The sequence below is a fragment of the Macaca mulatta genome, chromosome 12 (genome assembly GCF_049350105.2).
Source record: "Macaca mulatta isolate MMU2019108-1 chromosome 12, T2T-MMU8v2.0, whole genome shotgun sequence".
NCBI classification, from domain to species: domain Eukaryota; kingdom Metazoa; phylum Chordata; class Mammalia; order Primates; family Cercopithecidae; genus Macaca; species Macaca mulatta.
In genome coordinates this window covers 112,554,862-112,574,980 of record NC_133417.1, presented here as the reverse complement: position 1 = coordinate 112,574,980, position 20,119 = coordinate 112,554,862, and the positions used below count along the sequence as shown (strand labels likewise).

Genomic DNA, 20,119 nt, shown 5'->3' with positions numbered 1-20,119 from the left:
GTGGCTAGCAGCACAGTTGAAATTATCATCCAGGCTAACCTGCATCCCTTGTTCACTGTGCACTAGGCACTCTTACTAGACTAAAAGACTCATACTCCTGGCATCATTTTAATTTTCACAACAAACCTGTGAGGTAGGCATGCCTGTTATCCCGATTTTACAGGAGAAAAAAACCAAGGCACAAACAGAGGCACTTAAAGGTCAAGCCAACTGTCTAATGTCACACTAGCTGGTTTATGATAAACCTGGGATTTGAACCCATGCACTTTGGTTCTAGAGCCTGTGCTTTTGCTTTTAATTTTTGCATTTCCATTCTAAACTGACTAAAGTCATTCATTTGGTAACATATTTAATGAATTATATACATGATATGTTTATGTTTGTGTATGTATCTTACTATGTGCCCGGCATTTTATTCAGCTGAGCTCAGAAATGCAATCGAAGTCCAGAACACATGTGGCTCCTCAGTTCAGGCTGACCCCAATTCAAGTTGACCCCAATTCAGGTTGACCCCTAATTGTATGGGTCTTGGATTTGTAGATAAAACCTGATGAAGGGGCCACATGTCAACAAGTTTTGTAATTGCTGATGGAGGCATTTCAGGCTGGAAAATCTTCATTCTGACCATTACATGGGCTCTATGCCATTAACATTTAATGACATGTTGGAGGTGTGTTAAAATTTATCACTGTGTAGACGATATAAGAATGGCCCCAAGGAAGCTGATGTTATAAAAGCAGACTGATGAAGGGAGAATCAAAAGATAAGGAGGTAACTTGAAAAGTATCTTCCATATGGATTGCTCATATTAGCTGCAGTCTAGAAACTAAATACAGCAAGCAAAAAAACCCACTTTAACAGAATCCATTTAGAGATCCTATTTTGGATATAAGGATTTTTTTATGAGGAGATGAAGTGGCTTATTTCAGAGAGATACTGTTTCAACAATAACAGTGGAAACAAGGAAGGCTTCATTTGTGCAGTCTAGTTGAAAGCTCATCAAACTTATACAAGTGCAGAGACTATGAGTTGGAAAGACAGTTGCATTTCCAAGAAGACCAATAAAACAACATCACTTTTCATTGTTTGCGGCTTTACAGTTTCTAAACCGCTTTCTAATGCTGTATCAAATCTATCTTGCGTGCATCCTCTCTTCCTCGTGGGATTCTTTCATCTGCATGACAGTCTCTCATCCTTCCCTGCCCCCGCTTGCACTGAAGTTGCTTGTTCTGAAGTAGCTGTCACTTTTGAAGCCAAAGGGTTTTGGGTGGGGTTGCAGGGTTTCACCACTCATGGTCAATCTGGATTCTCCATCTCTTCCAGACACTCCCAGGCTTGGGTGAAATGTCATACTAAAGGACAGAGGAGTTGATTTCAGGGGAGACTGGGGAGAGGTGGGTAAGGATGAGGCAATATGGAAGTGTGGGGGGGTAAAATCTCCAGTGGGTGAATATTGACCAATGTTCTGTTCTCCCTTGATACATTTTTTCAGGGTAGAGTTTCTCCATGTAAGATGTCCTGTGTGGTCCAATGGATGCCCCTGTCAAGTGACCGATGTTTCCCTTTGTGGCTTCACATGAAGCAGTAGTCAGTGTAGGAGCCCACCCACGTTTTATTTCTTCTCACTCTTTCTGTTTTTTCTTTCCCTTTTCCCTCATTCCCAATGCCTAGGGATTGTACCTCCTACTTAAAACACCAGCACTTGATCCCTGCCTCAGGCTCTGTTTTCTAGGAAATTGGGTCTATACATATTTTATTTCAAACTCTTGCCAACATTTTGACTCAGGCAGGTATTTTGTTTGTTGTTGTTGTTGATCATACTTTAGAGATGAAAAACCTAAGGCTCAGAGAGTTTAAGTGACTAGCCCAAGATTACATTCGTTTGTTCATTACTCTGTTTATTTGGCAGACATTTTTCAAACACCTTCTGTGTGCCAGGCACTGTTCTATGTGCTTGTGGTGACTACGACAGACAAGGTTATGCTTTCACGAAACTTAAATATGAATTGGTGGAGACAGATGGTACGTAAGTAAATACGTCAATCAACAAATTAGGGCAGTGGTAAATTATATTATTCTATTCTATACAACAGGGTTTTGTGTTAGAAAGTGGAGGGAAGGCAAGGAGAGCTAATTTATAATGTGATCAGGAAAAGCATCTCTGAAGAGGTGACACATGAGCTGATGCCAGGGCTAGGTTAGAACTTCTAGAGGCTCTAAAAACTCATAGTTCCCCATCCCTGCTTATGTATTGTAATTCAAATAGAAACAGTACCACGTTGTATAATGAAGTCCAACATAGAAGGTACTTGGTAAATATCTGCTAAATGAATGAATTAATGAACAAATGAAAGATTCTTATTTTCCCCATGATGACTACTTGGATTTTTAAAATATATATCAAATTTCAAATTCTCCTCCCAACCCCCCAAAAAACCTTTATCTGGGAGAGAGTCCCCTATTGAGTAATGCAGTATTTGTTAAGGGTCAAATGATTAGCAGACTACAGACAATTTTAGGACATTGTAGGCAGAGGGAACAGCATGTACAAAGACAATGAAGTAGGAACCAACCCAAGTGACTTAAAGGAACAGAAAGATAGGCTGATGTGTCTGGGGTGTCGCAAGTAAGAGGGAGAGAGGTGTGAGATGGGGTCAGAGAGATGGCAAAAGCCAGATGATACAGTCTTGAATTCCATCATAAGGGGTTATGATTTTATTTTAAGGGCAATAGGGCACCATAGGAAGACTTTTAGCAGGTGAGTGACATGATTAAAGTGATTGCTAAGTGGTAATTCTAAGTCTAGAACTCAGACCTCTGACTCCTGGACCTAAGTACTTCTATACTAAGCAGGTGTCAGGATTGGAACTAGGGGTAAACTCTGAGGCTCCCGCTCCTGTGATAGAGTGAAGCCTAGCTTCATAGTTGTGTCTTCAGATGACATAGAGGCCTTCAGATGATGCAACAATATGTCTCCAACTGTACCCTGTTTCCTGGCAATAGATAGTATGAGACAGACTCATGAAAGCACATCCGCTCAACTGGGCCTTTGTTGTTCCATCTATAGACTGGGATTGATGTAACCTCTCACCCATATAGGGAGGTGGTGGAGTGGTGACTCACAGGTCATCAGGACAGGAAGCATGTGATGTTGGGACTGCTGAGAATCACCAGTGGTTCTCATCAGTCTGAATACTCCAGCTGTCAGAACAGCAGCATCTATCCCACCATTGAAGAAGTGAACATTATGGAGAAAGTGCTTCATCCAGTGTAAGAGGGCTATGTGGTTATGCGCAGTAACAAGGGAAAGGCCAGGAGGAGACTCATGGTTTTAAACATCATCCAGAAAAATGGCAGGGAAAGACTGGTAACCACCATCTGATAAGTAAAGTTTTATTTTGTTACTGTTTGTTGCTTTTGCCTGAAAAGGATGGAGGATTTTCTTAAATGGGACACCTTTGCGAAGAATTCTGAGATTCTCAATAAATGGGCACATCAGTGCATATGTCAGGGGTCACTATTCTGAGGAGGATTCAGGACTTGTCCATAGGCTTGAAGCTTTTCTCTGCCTTTCCCTCCCAACTTCCATTTTCTTAAAAGAGAACTCTGGTCTGGAGACACAAGCTCCTGTTTTCCCAGGGATGCCTCTCTCCAGGGAGGGGAGTGGGGACCAGGCAGTCCTTGAGCCCTTTGATAATTCAAGTGGGGACCAGGCAGTCCTTGAGCCCTTTGATAATTCATGCACCTTGTGCTTTTGCACCATAAGTGCACGAATTCCCAACACTGACGCAGCCATCCCCTTAACTCCCTAGCCTGTCCCCCAGTGATGCTGTGCTTTCTTCTGGCTCTGCAGATATAAATTCCTAAATAGGATGCCTTGAGGACATCAGAGAGACTGCCCCCTTCAGCTGATCACTATGTGACTTTAGATGTTATTAATGTGTGTTCATCTGCTCCCTTCCTTCTCCCAAAAGGACAGGGGGAGAGAAAGGTTATTGAATAGAAATGCGGGGACCCACGGAGTAAGCATGCAGGAGGGGGAAGGGAGAGAGGAAATTTAAACTGGGGAGAGGTTGATGGAGCTGAGGGACGTGGAGAGGACTCCAAGGGGAGTGGGTAAACGACAGTTTGTGCATCACAAATCACACCTTCTCTGGAGTCCAACTGTTCACCATCCTGCCCCCACCAGCCCGGCGTCTCTTAGCAATTCCCTGGCTGTCAGCTCTCTACCTGCCTGGCTCTGGCTGCTCTGCTCAGAGCTGCTCCCCTGGGCCTCCCTGGCTTGTCAGTGGGCTGCGTCAGCATCACGCCACACTGTCTCCCGTTGGCCCGGTGATCAACGCCTGACGGACCAGCCCTCTCTCCCCTCTCAGCTGGGGCCAATGGGAGTCAGGCGAAGGTTTTGGTTGCAAACGAAAATAAAATAAATAAGTCATACTCCTGCACTCAGGAGTCTGGGAGGAACGTCTTCATGGCCTCGTAAATCTTTCCTTTTAAATCTGTCCTTCTCCTTCTAGATGCCCCTCCCACCCGCCCCCCACCCCGACCCTTTGGGCTGCCCCTTACAGTGCAGGGAATACAAAATGAGAGGCTTAGATTTAGACTTAGTGTTAGTAATAGCACCTCCCACAAAAGGCATTCGTACTCTGTGTGTGTGTGTGTGTGTGTGTGTGTGTGTGTGTGTGTGTGTGTGCGCGCGCGCGCGCATGCGCACATGCACAGAAGCCAGCAAGATAGAATTCATGACAGTGTTATACTGTCCCCACCCTGACTCATGGTCTTCTGACTTTTGCAACAAGTCACCCAGCCCCCTCCCAGGTCACCCCTCGACCCTGTCTTCCTACTCCAAAGCTCTCAGTTTATTTCTTCCCATTACAGGGAAGCTTAAATGTGGGGATTAAATGCATTACCCTATTTTAAGATGTTTTTAAATAGAAGTGTTTCTTAAAATCCATATCTGTATCTCTCTTTATTAGACATTTAATTAAAGCTCATTCACTTTGAATCTTCTGCTTAAGACCTTCTCCTCTTTTTCAAAACATATACCTTAAGGTAGGGGGTGTTATTAATCTCATACCTTGAATGAGAATAAAAGTGTTTGAAAATAGGACCTCAGAGGGTCAGGAGACATGGCCAGAACTCCTGAAGACCCCGTGGGTGCGGGGAGCAGGGGTGCACGCTGGAGAAAGTCTAGGGGCGCTTTGCTGGATTGCCTAGGGTTGCCCAGGAGCTTTTCTAAGCACGATTCATCTTGGTCATCAGGTGGGTGTCCTCTGAGCAGATGCAGTGGTGGCATGAGGAAACAACTATGGGCACAGGGGCCAAAGAGTTAGAGGGGAGCTGGGGAGGAGAAGTATTGAGAAATTAATGCTCAGTGCACAAGAGGCCCCCAAAGTGGTCAGTTTTTTCTTGAAAAGTCTTCATTTTAGACCAGGGTGGGCAATCTTCCTTGGCCACTCCTCCCACACTCCCTCCTTGCCTCACTCCAATGCACAACACATGAAGAGAGTGGGAGTTTGCCCTCCATTGACTGTGTCCAGAGGGGGTCACCTGGCCAGTGTCCTGGGCTGTTAAGGGGTCCAGGTGTCTGGTGTGTTACCTGAGGTTAAGAAGAAAGAAGAGTATGTGAAAGGATTAGGTTTCTGGAAATGTTGCCCAACTTCTGCCAGATGGGAACACTGAAGGCACTGCATGGCCATGGGGTTCTCCTCTGAGAAATGCCAAGATGGAAGCCTGTTGGCTCAGAAGGACAGACAGGCAAGATGTCTGCTACCATTTAATCATTATCTAGTAAGATTTCACTGTGTTCAGAGCCACACACATTTCTATCTCTTTGAGCTCTTTCTAACTGTTTCCTCTGCATGGTTGCAATGCTGAGGCAGTGGTGAAGTTTTTATAGACTGTACTTTTGGTGGGTGGAGTAGCTTCCAGATTGGGTTGCGGTACAAGATGCAAAAGACTTCATTGCAGAGCCTCTGCATAGAGGTGGGTTTGCCATGAAGCTAGTGCATTTTAAGCTTCAGGGCCCTTCATTTGCATGGGCTCTGTCCATGGCTCTGAAGCTGGCCAAGGGATAATCACACTAAGGATACATTTTGCCCTTGGAAGGAAAGACTCCAGGAAGAGATCTAGGGAGGGTCTGTTTGATCAAGAAATTCCAGGGTCCTGTGTACTTGGAGTGAGATCAAGAAGCAGGGGGCATGGGCTTTGAGCAGACATGTCTCCTAGCCCTACAGATTTCTTGCCCTGTGCAGAGAGACACCAAGGGCAGAGGAGCAGAATATATTCCTGTCAAGTGCAGGTTCCCTCTTGCCTGGGTGGTTCTGATGGTATCCCAGTATGATGTCTGAGATTAGGAGTATGCGGGTATACAGGGAATAACAATATTTCAAATAGTCAGTGCCAGAAGTTAGCTTTTGGAAAGTTATTCCACATCTTATACTTCGTATGTATGAGAGAAATTTGATAAGTTCCCCCAGATTTGACAACTATCCCAATAAAAAAAATAGAAAAGTTTTTCTAAACTGTCAATAATCAAAGGTGAATTTTGGTCAATGATGCTAGAGGAAAGACTGAATTGCTTTTCAATTTTTCCTGTAGGGAAGAATTTACAAAATCCTTGTCATGTGAAGAATTACCAAAGAGCACCCAGCAAAGATTGTAGAGGAACAAGTATTATAGGCATGTGAGGAAGTTAATCCATAAAAACATCACTTTTTTGGTATTTGTGATGTATGTGATATTTGCCCACCTTATTATTTTATACTTAGAGACAGTGTCTCACTCTTTTGCCCAAGTTGGAGTGTAGTGGTGCCATCATAACTCACTGCAGCTTCAAACTCCTAGGCTCAAGTGATCCTCCTGCCTCAGCCTCCTGAGTAGCTGGGATTACAGGTGCAAGCCACCATGCTCAACTCATGTTCACCGAAAAAATTAATTGCATTTTATTTCCTCATTCTAAATAAATATTCTCTTTTTGTACCCAATTTATATTTTTAGCTTAGCGTTGTTTTTCCTCAGAGAAGCTTTGAAGTTTTATAAACTTCAAGTCCCACAAAACCTGCCCCTGACACCCTAATCCTTTTTGCATAACAGTATTCAATGGCCTTCATTTCCTAGCCTGGCAATGAGAGGAAATTTTTGTAATGACTTCATATCCTCAGCAAGATTGGGTCACATAGGCTGAGCCCAAGTTTAAAAATGTTTATGAGACTTGGGATGTTTAACAAACTTGCAAAGCTCCATGATCTTGAATAAGTCATTCAACATTGCAGATTTTAGATTCTTCATCCGTAAAGTAAGAGGGTCAACAAAATGTATTGTAGTTTGCTCTCTGCCACTAATATTCTATGCTTTTTCCACTGAAGGAGAATCCGGCATAGGTCATCAGTGGTGGAGGAACACCCCAATATAAGCTGAGAACTGTAGGTATCAGTTATCATCCATACTGATAACTAGATCCCCAGATGATGTCTTTCCTAAGCAGCATCCAGTCCCACAACTTCTTCCCATATTTTACTTCAATATAGGTGCAGCTTGCAATTTACACAACATACATGCTTCTGTAGAGTCGTATTTTTCTGATTCAGAATACGTAATGAAGGTACTAGGGAGGTATTTAAGAAAAAAATCTATCATGAATTTCTTATTGGCAAATGTAAGAAAATGTGACCTTAAAAAGGATTATTCAAGTGGGTTCCATCTACACAAAGATATTCACGTCACTCATGTAATTTCTTAAAATTCATATATTCAGACTCATGGAATGTGAGGTCACATTAGCAACAGGCAAAAGTGACAACTAGGAGAGCCAGTTTAGATCTTAGAATGGGGACAATGAGTAAAGGTGGAGAGATTTGAGGTCTGGAAGTTGAGTGTATGGGTTGAAAAGGGCTTGCTTGTACCAAAATGTCTGGGTGATACCAAACTGAATGGGAGCTCTTGGAATGTGCCTCAGATGCCACACGTACTCCTACTTTGGCTACAAGACCTTCTGGCATCAGAAATATGGCCAAGACATTTCCACACATTATTATACATGGGTCTGCTTCTACATATTGTGTATAATATGTTCAAGAACCTATAAGCATTCATTTATGCCTCTAACTGGAAAAACCTTGCAGCGATGAGGCTAACAGGCTTCTGCCCGAGGGAGCTGAGATCTCCCAGCTCTAACAAACAAATAAACTTATCTGACTCTTTGCCATTGTTCAACAGACATTTCTCTCTTTTTTTTTTTCTTACTGTCTCTATGCACTCCCCTCCCTCATCTTAAAATGGTCACTAGCTGGTTGTATATGTAATTCTGAAGCAGTAATGGCTTATTTATTAATTCTCTCTGCTGTCTCTGTGTCACTGTCTCACTGGATCAATAGTCTTGGCATGGGAAGTGCTAACTGGAAGCTGAGGCCATGTCCTTCTTCCCCTTGCAGAACAGCAGGGCCTCCCTGGAGTGTGACTAACACCTGTGCATTTACCATTTCTCTTTTGTTCCTATTTCCATCTTCCTCCATCAGGTCGAGGCAGACCCTGCTTGTAAGGTTGGACTTAAGGATGGAGGACTTAGATCTTGATTTTTTTTCTTTCATCCCTATTCGAACTTTCATTTTAATATGAGGAAAGAATCTGTTATTTTTAGCTTGCATTCTTTTGCCTAGACAAAGTCGTTTAGACATTAAGCCCATAGATCTAGAGAAAGACTGATTTCCTCAGTTCCAGTATTTCCTATCTGTGTGTCCTTGGGCAAGTCATGGAACCTTGCTGAATTATAATTTCACAATCTAGAAAATGGGGATTTAAAATGTGCCTTCCTGTAGAGTTGTGTCATTAGGTGGCATAAGGCATGTCAAGTGCTTGGCATGGCTCCTACAGGTACACAGTGAATGCTCAATGAGGGTCAGCCAAGATGACTGCTTCTCATGCGTCTCTACACTTTATACCCCCTGGGAGGTTTTCTTCTGACTCGAGTTTTTGCAGGAGGGGCAAGAGATCAGCTTAGATCTCTATGATTAGCCCTTTGGCTTTGTATTGTGATTTTTTCTTTTTCTTTTTCTTTCTTCCTTTTCAAGTTCTCTCTCTTCTGGACCACTGCCTTCCTCATCTCCTCCCCTCTCATACAGACTCACCTTGATTGTGAGTTTCTCAGGGGCCAGGAGAGATGATTTTTGTCTCCTACCCCCTACCCCAGCCTCCGACTTAGGACACAGTTTGTAGTAAATGCCCAATAAAATGCCTAAGTGATTTCTCTTCTATATTCTGATCAGATTCTTGTCTTGCTATTTTTATTAGAGTCCTACATCCTGAACATTTGCTTGTTTTGGCAATGAAATCTATGTTTATAAGATATTCCTGTAAGGCTGTGTCCTCAAAAAACATTTCAAAAAGTATGTATGCCTTTCAGGACACTAGTCCAGTGGGAAGTACCAGGAGAAAAGGTGTCTTTGGTCATCTCTATCTGCTCTTGTGCTTTGTGAGAAATGGACACTTGTAAATAACTATCTGGTGAGGAGACAATGACAATCTACATGACCTGGAGCGGGTGCTGAGGCTCCTGTGCCTTCTTCATTCCTTTTCTGCACTGACAACTTATAAGGAACCCATCTGGCACCTGACATCCTGGCCTAGCCCCCTCCATCAGTCAGCCAGGCCCCTTCCTCCTTTCCAGTTGCTCTTCTCTAACTTCCTAAATGTTTGCAGCCAAGGCTCAACTTTGCCCATCAGGATTAGGTGACAGCCTCTGCCACGCCGGGGTTTTTTTTTTTTTTTTTTGCTTTTTTTTTACACTTCCTCTCTGTCTTTTACGATGATGTCTGGCTGGCAATGTAATCCGTCCCCTCCCTGCCCTTTCCAGCAGCATTCACCCCTAACAACCTTTTATCGGCCTCTCCGCAAAGGAAGCTCATGGTCATCTATAGCTAACTCCTAAAAGCAAGAGGAGTGGGGAAACACTGAGCTAGGGCAGGGATTCCTTTCCATGAAATTGAAATAAACATTTTATTTCAGAGGTAGCTTTAGGTTTATAGAAAAGTTGCAATAATAATACCGAGAGCTCCTGTATACCCCTCACCCAGTTTCCATGTGGTTACCATCTTACCTCACTGGGGACACATTTGTCACAAGTAAAGGTGTCTCAGTGGTACATTATTGTTGACTAAACTCCACCTTTTATACAGGAGTCACTAGTTTTTCCCAAATGCCTCTTTCCTGTTACAGGATTCCATCCAAGACACCACATGACCTTTGGGCATGATGTTGTTTTCTTAGCCTCCTCTGGTTTGTGACAGTTTCTCTGACCTTTCTTGTTTTGGATGACTTTGAGTTTTGAAGAATACTGGTCAGGCATTTTGTAGAATGTTGCTGAATTTTCAACAATAATTTCATTGAGATATAATTCATATGCCATAGAATTCATGCATTTAAAGTGTATAATTCAATGGTTTTTGGTACACTCACAGATGTGTGCAACCATCACCACAGTCAATTTTAGGATAATTTTTTCACCTCAGAAAGAAACCCTTGGCCGGGCGCGGTGGCTCAAGCCTGTAATCCCAGCACTTTGGGAGGCCGAGACGGGCGGATCACGAGGTCAGGAGATCGAGACCATCCTGGCTAACACGGTGAAACCCGTCTCTATTAAGAAATACAAAAAAAACTAGCCGGGCGAGGTGGCGGGCGCCTGTAGTCCCAGCTACTTGGGAGGCCGAGGCCGGAGAATGGCGTGAACCCGGGAGGCGGAGCTTGCAGTGAGCTGAGATCCGGCCACTGCACTCCAGCCTGGGTGACAGAGCGAGACTCCGTCTCAAAAAAAAAAAAAAAAAAAGAAAGAAAGAAACCCTCCACCCTTTAGCTCTTACCTTCCCCTACTCCTCCTTTCTCCCAGCCCTAAGCAATCACAAATTTACTTTCTGTGTTTGTAGATTTGCCTACTCTGGGCATTTCATATAAACGGACTCGTATAATATGTGGCCTTTTGTGACTAACTTCTTGCATTTAATGTGATGTTTTCAAAGTTCATTCATGTTGTGGTATGTATCAATACTTCCTTTCTTTTTGTGGCCTAATAATATTCCATTGTATACATATACCACAATTTATTTATCTATTCATAAATTGGTAGATGTATGGGCTGTTTCTACCTTTTGGCGATTGTGAATAACGCTTCTATAAACATTCATGTACAAGTTTTTGTATGGACATACATTTTCATTTTTCTTAGGTATATACCTGAGAATAAAATTGCTGGGTTATATATGACAAATCTATGTTTAACAATTTTAGGAAGAGTCAGACTGTTTTCCAAAGCAGCGGGACCATTTTACGTTCTCACCAGCAGTGTATGAGGGTTCTGGTTTCTTTATCTCCTCACCAATACCTGTTGTTACCTAACTTTTTGATTCTAGCTATCTTAGTGTGTGGTGACATCTGGTAGCTTTGATCTGCATTTACCTGATGACTAAGAGATGGGCATCTTTTCATGTGTTTATTGGCCATATGTGTATCTTCTTTGGAGAAACATTTACTCAAATCCTTTGCACATTTTAAAACTGAGTTGCCTTTTTATTAAGGAGTTGGAAGACTTCTTATGTATTTTGTATACAGGTTCCTTATATATTATTTTTAAATATTTTCTCCCATACTGTGGGTTGTCTTTTCATTTTGTTGATAGTGTTCTTTAAAGCAAGGAAGTTTTAAATTTTGATGAAGTCCAACTTACCTATTTTTTCTTTTGTTGATCATGCTTTTGGTGTGGTATCTAAGAATACATTGTCAAATCTGAGGTCAGTAGATTTACCCCTATATTTTCTTCTACGAGTGTTATAAATTTAGCTTTTATACTTAGGTTTTGATCCATTTTGAGTTAACTTTTATATATGGTTTAAGGTAAGGGTCCTATTTCATCCTTTTGCTTGTAGCTATGCATTTGCTCCAGCACTATTTGTTAAAAATATTATTTTTTTCCAATTGAATTGTCTTGGCATTGTAGAAAGACAGTTGAGACACATAGGTTTACTTCTGGACAGTCAGTGCTAATCCATTGGTCTACATGTTTATTTGTAACTATATGTCAGCATCATACTGTCTTGATTACTGTTGTTTTGTAGTAAGTTTTGAAATTGGTGAGTGTGTATCCTCCAACTTTACTCTTTTTTGGATGAATTTAGTGATTCTGACTCCTTCCAATTCCATATGAATTTTAGGACTGCCTTGCAAGTTTCTACAAAAAAGCCAGTTGGGATTCTGATGGGGATTTTTTTGAATCTGTAGCTTAGTTTGGGGAATATTACCAACTTAACAATATTAAATCCTTCAATTCATCAAAGTGGAATGTTCTTCTATTTTATGTAGCTCTTCTTTAATTTCTTACAACAGTATTTTATAGTTTTCAGTGTGTAAGTTTTGTACTCCTTTCATTAAATTTATTCCTACATATTTTATTATTTTTGATGCTATTTTAAGTGGAATTTTTTTTTATTTCACTTTTGGATACTTTGTTGCAAGTATATAGAAATACAGTTGATTTCTGAATATTGGCTTTGGATCTTTACAACATTACAGAACTTGTTTGTTCTAGTAGTTTTTTTCATGGATTCCTTAGGATTTTCTATAATATGAGTTCATGTCATCTGTGAATAGATATAGTCTTATTCATTCTTTTCCAATCTGGATGCATTTTATTTATTTTTCTCACCTAGTTACTTTGATTAGAACCTCTAGTTAAATATTGAATAGAAGTGGCAAGATCTAATAACATTGTCTTTTTCCTGATCTTAGAAGAAAGCATGTAGACATTCACTATTAAGCATTAATACGATGTTTGCTGTGGGTTTTTGTAGGTTCCCTTTATCAGGTGGAGGAAGTTTCCTTCCGTTCCTAGCCTGTCAAATATTTTTTATCATGAAAGCATGCTGAATTTTGTCAAATGATTTTTTGACAAAAAAAAAGACCATATGGTTTTTGTTTTTGTTTTCAATAAGGTGCATTGTATTTACTGATTTTTGGATGCTAAACCAATCTTGCATTCCTAGGATAAATGCTACTTAGTCATGCTATACATTTTTTTTTCTTTTTTTGAGACAGAGTCTCACTCTGTCACCCAGGCTGGAGTGCAGTGGCGCCATTTCAGCTCACTGCAACCTCCATCTCCCAGATTGAAGCAATTCTCCTGCCTCAGCCTCCAGAGTAGCTAGAATTATAAGTGCTCACCATCGTGCCAGGCTAATTTTTGTATTTTTAGTAGAGACGGGGTTTTGTCATGTTGCCTAGGCTGGTCTTGAACTCCTGGACTCAAGCAATCCACCCACTTCAGCTTCCCAAAGTGCTGGGATTACAGGCGTACAATTCTTTTTATATATTGCTGTTTTCAGTTTGCTAGTATTTTGTTGAGATTTTAAATCCATATTCATAAGAGACATTGGTTTGTAGTTTTCTTTTTTTGTGTGATACCTTTGCCTGGTTTTGGTATCAGGGCAATACTGGCCTCACAGAATGGATTGGGAAGTGTTCCTCTTCTATTGTTTGGAAGAGTTGTGAAGAATTGGTATTAATCTTTAAATGTATCATAAAAATCACCGCTGAAGCCATCTGAGCCTGGGCTTTTCTTTATAGGTAGTTTTTGATCACTGATTCAATCTTTTTACTTGTTATTGGTCTATTAAGATTGTTTGTTTGTTCCCCCGTCAGCTTCCTTTTTGGGGTTTGTCTGTTTCATCTAGGTTGTCCAGTTTATTGGAATATATTTGTTTATAGTATTACTTAATAAATCTTTTTATTTCTGTATGGTTGGTAGTAATGTCCTCTCTTTCATTTCTGATTGTAATAATTTGAGTGTTCTCTCCTGTTTTCTTGACAAAGCTAAAGGTTTGTCCATTTAGCTGTGTTCGAAGAAGCAGATTTTGGTTTCATTGATTTTTCTCTATTATTTTTCTCATTCTCTCTCATTAATTTTTCCTCTGATCTTATTTCCTTTCTTCTGCTCTCTTTGGGCATGAAAAGTTTGCTTTTCTTTTCAGTGCCATAAGGTGGAAAGTTAGGTTATTGATTTGAGATCCTTCTCCTTTTTTAGTATCTAAAGCTATAAATTTCCAAGTGAGCACTGCTTTAGCTGTATTTCATGATTTTGCTATGTTCTCATTTTCATTTATTTCGAAGTCCTCCTTAATTTACCTTTTGATTTTATCTTTGACCCACTGGTTTTTTAGGAGTATGTTATTTAATTTCCACATATTTCAGAGTCTCCTAAAGTTCTTCTGTTATTAATGTCTATACTTCATTCCATCATAGTTGGAGGACATAGTTTGGACTATACTTATTCCTCTAACTCTGTTGAGGTTTGTTTTATGGACTAGCTTATGTTCTATCCTGGAGAATGTTCCTTAAGCACTTGAAAATCGTCTATAGTCTGCCGTTTTGGGGTGGAGTTATTCATAGATGTATGTTAGGTCTATTTGGTTTATGGTGCTGTTGAAATGTTGATATTCTGCCTAGTTTTTTAAATCCATCATTTAAAGTGGGGTACTTAAGTATGTTATTATTATCATTGAATTTCTCCTTTTATTATTGTCTCTTTTTATTGTTCATTTTCCCCTTCATTTCTGTCAGTTTTTGCTCCTTTTTTTTTTTTTTTTTTTTTGCTGCTCTCTTGTTAAGTGTATGTATGTTCCTAATTGCTATATTTTCCTCATAGATTGCTCCTTTCATCATTATAAAATGTCCTTCTCTATCTCTAGTAACTTTTTTTCCCTTTTAAAGTCAGTCTTGCCTGATATTAGTATAACCACTCCAGCTTTCTTGTGGTTACTATTTCACAATATTTTTTCATCCTTTTACATTCAATATATTTTAATCTTTGAATCTCAAATATGTCTCCTATAGACAGCATAGAGTTGGACTCTATGGACTTTTCCATAGAAAAACAAAAAAGAAAACCATGGACTTTCCTAGTATGACAATCTCTGACATTTAACTGAGGTGTTTAATCCATTCACATTTAAGATTAATATTAATATATTGGGCTTACATCTGCTGTGTTTTGTTTTCTGTCTCATGCCTTTTTCATTCTCTTCTTCCTCTTTTAGTGCTTTTATTAGCATTAAGTAAATATTTTCTAATATACCACTTAAATTTCTTTAATAATTTAAAAAATTCATTGGTCAGAGACTTTGAGATCATTTTTTTCTAATAGGTTTTTATTTTTTAAGGTAGTTTTAAGTCTACAGAAAAATTGTGCCAGAAGTAAAAGAGTTGCCATTTAACCTTTCACCACCACAATTTCCACTATTGTTAATATCTTGCATTTCTAGGGGACATTTATTACAATTTATGAATCAATATTGATAATAATTTTTAACTAAAGTCGATAGTTTGTATTAGCATTTACTCTGTGTTGTATTGTTCTGTGGGTTTTAATAAATGCATAATGTCATGTATCCAGCTTTACTGATTTTTGTATTTTCATTTTTTGAGTTATTTCCTTACTGGTTGCTCTAGGGACCATATACGTATTAACTTATCAGAAATAGCTTCAGATTTATATTAACTTAATCCCATGAAATATAGAAATGTTACTCCTTTATAATTGTATTCCTTTTCCCCCTTTGGTATTATTACCATACATATTACATTTATAAATGTTACAATCCCAATAATTTATTGTTATATTTGTTTACTTTATGTCTTTTAAAAAAACTAACAGAAGAAAAGAGAACAAGTATATATTTGTAATTTTTTTATATTCATCTTCTTATTCATCATTTCTGTTTCTCTTAATTTGTTCCTGTGGATTCCACTTACCATCTGGAGTCATTTCCTTTGCCCAATAAGTTTTTTTCCCTATCTACCTTCTTTGTGCCATTGTGGGTAAATATATTACTTTTCTGCATGTTACAGGCCCAACAATACATTATGTGCATATTGTTTTAGACAATTGTGTTTTAAATCAGTTAAAGAAGAAAGAACCAGAACTATGCATCTCTAATGTCTTTTATAACTACATAATTACTTTTTCCAGTGTTCTTTATTTTCTAATGTGGATTTGAGTTACTGTCTGGGGTCACTTGCTTTCAGCCTAAAGAACTTCCTTTAATACTCCTTATGATGCAGATTGGCTAGCAACAGATTCTCTCAGGTTTTGTTTTTTCTTTATTTTGCCTTCATTTTTGAAAGGCAGCCTTGCTGGATGTAGGATTCCTGGTTATTTGAACACTTTGAATGTTACCCCACTGCCTTCAGGCCTCTGTTGTTTCTGTTAAGAACTCACCTGCTAACCTAATATGGGTTTCCTTGTAAGTAATGTGTCTTTTTTTTTTTCTTACTGCTTTCAAGATTTTCTCCTTGTCTTCAGCTTTCAATATTTTTACCATCTATTTGTGAATCTGTGTTTATCCTACTTGGAGATCATTGAGCTTTCTGAATATGTAGATTAATATTTTTTCAGACATTATTATTATTTTGAGATAGGGTCTCACTCTATCACCCAGGCTGGAGTACAGTGGTGCAAGACAGCTCACTGCAGCCTCAACCTCTAGGACTCAAGCAATCCCCTATCTCAGCCTCCCGGGTAGCTGGGACCACAGGCACGTGCCGCCATACCCAGCTTGTTTTTTTGTATTTTGTAGAGATGGGTTTCACTATGTTACTGAGGCTGGTCTTGAACTCCTGGCCTCAAATGATCCTCCTGCTTTGACCTCCCAAAGTGCTGGGATTACAGGCGTGAGCCATAGCACCTGGCTTTTATTTTTTCAAATATCTTTTCTGCTTTTCCGCTCCCCTCCTTGTAGTCTCATTATACACATTTAGTATGATTAATGGCATTCTATATTTCTCTGATGCTTAGTTCATTTTTCTTTATTTTTTTCCTTGCTGTTCTTCAAATTGCATAAACTGTATCAATATAGCTTTGAGCTTGCTATTTCTTTCTCCTGCCAGTTCACATCTATGGCTGAGTCCCTCTAGTGAAATGTTCATTTTAGTTATTATGTTTATAAACTCCAGATTTTCCATTTGGTTCTTTTTTTTATAAAAAATAGAATGTCTATCTTTTAATTGATATTCACCATTTGACGTAAAATTGTCATCATGCTTACCTTTCTTTCTCTGTTTTTAGAGACAGAGTCTAACTCCATCACCCAGGCTGGAGTGTACTGGCACAATCATACAATCATAGCTCACAGTAACCTTGAACTCCTATGTTAAAGCAATTTTCCTACCTCAGCCTCCTGAGTAGCTAGGACTCCAAGCACATGCCACTGAACCCAGCAAATTTTAATTTTTTTTTTTTTTTTTTTTTTGAGACAGGGTCTCACTGTGTTGCCTAGGCTGGTCTCTAATTCCTTGCCTTGAGCAGTCCTCCTTCTCCAGCCTCTCAAAGTGTTAGGTTTATAGACAAGAGCTGCTGAGCCAAGAACCCAGTTTTATTTCTTTAATAATGGTTTCCTTTGGTTTTTATGAGTGTATTTATATTTGCTACTTTGAAACCTGTTTCTGTTAAACCGACATTTGATCACGCTCACAGTCAATTTTTGTTGCCACCTCCCCCCTCCTCCCCCCAGTATACAGGCCATATTTTATGATATTATTATTATTGTACTTTATTATTTCTTTGCATGTATCATTTTTTGTTGTTAGAAACTATGTATTTTGGATAATCTACTGTAACAATCCTGAGTGCCAGCCTCTCCAGGGATTTTTATTATTTACTTGTTTACTTCTTTCATGGTTGATTGAATTACTTTAGTAAAATCTATTTCTCCTCCCCATCTCATCCCTCTGGCAGTGTGAAGGCTCTGATGTTGCTCTTCAGGGCTGTAATGTCAGATATGCCCACAGTCACCTGCAATGATAGTGGTTTTAACTGGGCTTAGTTTGACTGTTTTTCTCTTTCCTTGACCAGACACAACTTTAAACTTAATTAATTTCCAGCTTGATTCCTCTGTTTTCAGCAATGCCCCAGGCATAAATTGATTCACAGCCTAATGCAATCAGATTTGGGCTTCTTTGAAGGAAAAGTTCTGGGGCCAGATATTTGCAATTTGTTCTTACCTGAGGAAGGTAAGACGTCTCTTTCTTCATGTCTTTCCAGCAAACTAGCTGTCCTGCAGCTTCGTCTGAGTGCCCAGCGACTCTCAGTCAACTTCAGATTGCCTTACGTCACAACTTCCACTGCTTTTGAGAGCACCTTTAGGCTTGTACTCTTTCACACACTGTTGAAATAAAGTCAGTTCCTTTGGGGAGAGATCTGGAGCTCTCTGTTCTATGACCTGCTTCTTCCCTCAAACAAACTCTGTGATCCAGGCTCTGGTGTTGGGGGCAGGGATCACAGTGTATTTTCCTCTGAGTGACATTCTTGCTTTGGAAGCTGAATGCTTAGTGGATGAGGAGGGTGCAGCACCAGGCTGCCGCTTTTGGCATGGAATTTCAGTGTTACAAGCCAAGATAAGCACAACTGGGGCCCCAGTATTCTCATAGCAGCATCCCCAAGATAGAGCCTCAGTATTCTCATAGCAGTGGGGGCTGCTGGACAGAAGAAGGGAACCCTCACCTTTTGGCCACACTGACCCAAAACTTAGCCTCAGCAACAGAAAGCTGGGGTAAAGATGAGAAATGCCAAATGCAATACACCTCCCAGAAAATAGCCCTTAGACTGGTAGCAGGAGGGAGAAGAAGCCCTGTGTTTTCAGCTGCAGTTTGGAGTGAAATCTCCACCTTCCTGAGCTGGGAGAGGAGAGGAAGTATGTTGGTCTTGGTTCAAATATCGCTAACACTTGTACTTTTTAGTTTTAGTAGATTTTCAAGAACAAATGTTCCTTCATTTGCTATATGTTGGTAAGACTATTTCCAGAGACCTTAAATTATTGTTTTCAAAACCAATTTTCATCAGTTTCACTGAGAAGTGGGTCTGCAGAGCTCCTCATGCTCAGTGAAACTCCTCAGTGATAGGGTAGGGATTCTTAATAGAAAGTGGGTAGGGGGACAGCATATCAAAATCCCATGTTCAGAAACATGGAGAGTGGTGCGTGAACTTTGGGTACCAGTGGTAGTGGGACATCTCCCATGAGTGTGATGGGATGGAAAAAAAAAGGCAAAAAATGACTGAGGTTCTTTCCTACAGTTAGGAAGTTACTTGTAGGGATAAATGGATATGCTGTCTACATAGAAAACTCCCACAGATTCCAAGTAGATGAAGAATATAGTTTTATGGTTAATTTGAAGTAATGTAGGCCAGGCATGGTGGCTCATGCCTGGAATCCCAGCACTTTGGGAGGCCGAGGTGGGTGGATCACTCAAGGCCAGGAGTTTGAGACCAGCCTGGCAACATGGTGAAACCATATCTGTACTAAAAAATACAAAAATTAGGCTGGAGTGAGCTGAGTTTGTGGCACTGCACTCCAGCCTGGGTGACAGAGCGAGACTCCATCTCAGGAAAAAAAAAAAAAGAAATGTAAATAAATTTACAAGAAAAAAATAAACAACTCTATTAAAAAATGGGCAAAAGACATGAACAGACACTTCTCAAAAGAAAACATTCATGTGGTCAACAAACATGAAAAAAAGCTCAACATTACTGATCGTTAGAGAAATGCAAGTCAAAACCACAGTGAGATACCATCTCATGCCAAGTGGAATGGCAATTATTTAAAAGTCAAGAAATAGCAGATTCTGAAAAGACTACTGAGAAAAAGTAACATTTTTACACTGTTGATGGGAATGTAAATTAGTTCAAGGATTGTGGAGACAGTGTGGCAATTCCTCAAACATCTAGAAGCAGAAATATCATTTGACCCAGCAATCCCATTACAGGTTGTATACCCAAAGGGATATACATCATTCTGTTATAAAGATACATGCATGCGTATGTTCATTGCAACACTATTTACAATAGCGAAGACATGGAATCAACCCAAAGGCCCATCAATGATAGACTGGATAAAGAAAATGTGGTACACACACACCATGGAATACTATGTGGCCATAAAAAGGAACAAGATCATGCCTTTTGCAGGGACATGGATGGAGCTGGAAGCTGTATCCTCAGAAAACAAACGCAGGAACAGAAAACCAAATGCCACATGTTCTCACAAGAGGAAACTGAATGATGAGAAAACATGGACACATTGCAAGGAAC

At 39.9% G+C, this 20,119-nt stretch overlaps 1 long non-coding RNA gene across 1 annotated transcript in view; it reads right to left on the bottom strand.

Annotated features, from left to right (window-relative positions):
* The window catches only part of LOC106992703 (uncharacterized), a 30,294-nt gene extending 11,998 nt beyond the window's left edge, over positions 1-18,296 (bottom strand). Inside the window, exon 1 of the long non-coding RNA XR_001438729.3 lies at positions 18,037-18,296. This is a non-coding gene — a long non-coding RNA (uncharacterized LOC106992703). The remainder of the gene's footprint in view (positions 1-18,036) is intronic.
* Between the last annotated feature and the right edge of the window lie 1,823 nt (positions 18,297-20,119).